We start from the raw sequence: 3380 nt of genomic DNA, 5'->3' as shown, positions 1-3380 counted from the left end.
TTGAGACTTCCAATATATATTCTTGACTTTATACCTTCCCCACCCACACACTTCCCACGCTCGATCAGTGGCCTTCAAACTGCGGTGGAATGCTTGCTCAGTGGCCGCCCCATGCGTCACAATGCTCGGTGGATGGCTCTAGGTGGCGTGGGCGGGGATGTTAAGCTTGGTGAGGGGTCCCACTCTTCCCTCCTCCTCTCCCCCCACCCCCAAACGTTAATTAATCAAGGGACATGTACTTACTGAGTGGCCCGATTTGCTTTGTTATGCTTGTTGAGTGGAAAGCGACACGAAGGAAGAGGAGGAGGAGGAGGAGGAGGAGGAGGAGGAGGAGGAGGAGGAGGAGGAGGAGGAGGAGAACAGGTGGAGGAAACAGGAAAATGGATGATAGAAGAGAGAAAAGAAAAGATAGTGGAAATTTTTCTTAACTATTTTCCATGTCAGTGAAAGGTGGAGTGTGTGGTGGGTGGGGAGCAGACTTCTCCTGTGCTATCCTGTCTCTCTTCCCTCCACCTCGTTATAAGAAGTTACCATACAGCCTTGAAAAAACCAAACCGTCTGTTGCTGTTTGTCTTTCCTTTGTATTCCTTTGAAATTTAAGAGGAAGAGGAGGAGGAGGAAGAAGAGAAGAGGAGTTAAAAATGAGAAGGAAAAGTAATATTGTGCTTTCATTGTAACCATAACTATGAGGAAAAAAGGAAAACAAAAAACAGAAGGAGGAAAAGTAACAAGAGAAGGAAAAATAATGTTTGTTCTTACGCAGGAACCATAAGTACAACAAAAAAGGAAAAGTGAAGCAGGAAGAGCGAGACAGGGAAAAGAGGAGGAGGAGGAGCAGGAGGAGGGAGGAGGAGGAGGAGGAGGATCGAGGGGAGATAATGACAACGCTCACTGAGTGCTGCTGACTTAAAGCTTAATGCCCGCTTGGTCCTCCTCCTCCTCCTCCTCCTCCTCCTCCTCCTCCTCCTCCTCCTCCTCCTCCTCCACCCGGAAGGAACAGCTGGCATTCCTTAAATCTAACCTGACCTTACCGTCCATAAGGTCACTGTTCTCTCTCTCTCTCTCTCTCTCTCTCTCTCTCTCTCTCTCTCTCTCTCTCTCTCTCTCTCTCTCCATACTTAAGTCAACGTGGAGGTAATGCTATTATCTTATTACTACTCTGATCAGTTCCCCCTCCTCCTCCTCCTCCTCCTCCTCCTCCTCCTCCTCCTCCTCCTCCTCTTCCTCCTTTGATTGCCATCGTTTCATTTTTTCCCCAGTGTTTTATGATTGGTTTTCTAATTTCACTCTCTCTCTCTCTCTCTCTCTCTCTCTCTCTCTCTCTCTCTCTCTCTCTCTCTCTCTCTCTCTCTCTCTCTCTCTCTCTCTCTCTCTCACACACACACACACAGAGAGAGAGAGAGAGAGAGAGAGAGAGAAAGAGAGATAGCGTGTGTGTGTGTGTGTGTGTGTGTGTGTGTGTGTGTGTGTAGGGAGAGTACTCAATATTTTTTCCTTATCACTCCTTTCATGACCGTTCTTCTCTTTCCTCCCCTTCTTCCCCTGACACACTGCCCCTTAGGGAGTAGCAGTACTAACAGGAGGAGGAGGAGGAGGAGGAGGAGGAGGAGGAGGAGGAGGAGATAAAGAGAGACAAAAAGGATGCTGGTAAAAAAAATAATGGAAAAAGAAAGTAAAAATATGCTTTTGGTTGTTATTCATGATCATGGGAGAGGAGGAGGAGGAGGAGGAGGAGGAGGAGGAGGAGGAGGAGGAAAGATAAGAGGACTGAATAATATTAGAGAATAAAATGAATGAAAAAGAGGGAGAAAAAAATGACACTGAATAATGAAAGAGGGAAAGATGAGAAGAAAAGATGTAAATGATGGAAGATAACACTAATACTCTCTCTCTCTCTCTCTCTCTCTCTCTCTCTCTCTCTCTCTCTCTCTCTCTCTCTCCTCGATGTTGAAAGTCCTATTAATTCCTTCAGTTATTTCTATCCGTCGAGATGAATACCTGCAGACACGGCCTTCACCTGTGGACACCTGATATTCTCTCTCTCTCTCTCTCTCTCTCTCGTGGTAGTAAAGGTGGTGGAAGGAAGAAGTGGAAGAGGTGGAGCAGCTGATGGTTCTAGTTTTGGAATTACGAGAGGAGGAGGTAAAGGAAGAGGAAGAAGAGGAAGAGGACTTAGTTGTGTAAAACGTAAAGATGAATAAGAAAAGGAAGAGGGGGAAAATTTTGAAGAGGTAAAAGACAATGGCGAAGAGAAACAAGGAAGATGCTGACAAGTGATGGAGAGATGAGAGAATAGAGGAGGAGAAGGAGGAGGATGAGGAGGATCGGCCAGTTGTGAGGAAGTGGTAAGGTTTTGAAATTTTCTTATAAGCTTCCTCCTCCTCCTCCTCCTCCTCCTCCTCCTCCTCCTCCTCCTCCTCCTCCTCCTCCTCCTGTGCCAACGACCACAGCACATTGAACACACCGCTTCTCGTCCGATCAGCGAAGTTCAGCAACGTTGGGTCTGCTTAGTACTTGGATGGGTGACCGCCTGGGAACACCGGATGTTGGCATTCCATTTTTGGACTTCAATATAGGTAAATGTAAAGTGTTGCATATTTATCTTCGGTTCCGTGCTTCTCAAGGTTAATGAGGAAAAGAAAGTTAGGGGTTATAATTACCTCAGACCTTAAGTCGAGTAAACACTGCTCGGAAGTAATTAAAACAGCAAACAAATTGGTTAGGTTCATTGGTAGGACTTTTGAATTCAAGTCAGAAGGTGTAATTCTCACATTGTTTAATGCGCTCGTCCGACCTTAACTCGAATACTGTGTCCAGATCTGGTCACCTCATTACAGGAAAGATATAGACAAGCTAGGGAGAGGGTCCAAAGAAAAGTCACCAAGTTGATCCCACGACTCCGGAACAAGCCTTATGAGGAGCGCTTGAGGGAATTCAACTTGTTCGATTTAGAGAAGCGACGATTGCGAGGAGACTTAATTGAGCTGTTTAAAATTTTCCGGGGCTTTGATAACGTAAATGTAGATTTATAACTATCTCATCATTGACAGCTCCAACATCACTAGAAATAACGGTTACAAGATTATAGGTAAGCGTTTTAGATCAGATGAGGCTAAGCATTATTTCTTCAACAGAATGGTAAATGTCTGGAACTCTCTCCCAGTACATGTCGTCCGTCGCAATACAATAGGAACTTTTAAACAAAGGTTGGACAATCACCTCCCATCAACCCTCAAATAACGTACTTTGTGCCTCCATATTTATTTTTCCTCTCAGATACTGTACCAGATAGTACCATTTTTCTCTCAGCCTCTCCCATCACATGACTTTCCCCCTCCTTGTGCTCTCTTGTTTTCCTTCCTTGAACCGTAGTGTTCTTC

At 45.3% G+C, this 3380-nt stretch overlaps 1 pseudogene; it reads left to right on the top strand.

The window, feature by feature from the left end:
- Nucleotides 1-2436: 2436 nt before the first annotated feature.
- Nucleotides 2437-2552, top strand: LOC123509952 (annotated as a pseudogene).
- Nucleotides 2553-3380: the final 828 nt, after the last annotated feature.

Source organism: Portunus trituberculatus, chromosome 27 (assembly GCF_017591435.1).
Source record: "Portunus trituberculatus isolate SZX2019 chromosome 27, ASM1759143v1, whole genome shotgun sequence".
Lineage (NCBI taxonomy): Eukaryota > Metazoa > Arthropoda > Malacostraca > Decapoda > Portunidae > Portunus > Portunus trituberculatus.
The sequence above is the reverse complement of the archived record's forward strand: the minus strand, read 5'-3'. Positions and strand labels throughout refer to the sequence as shown.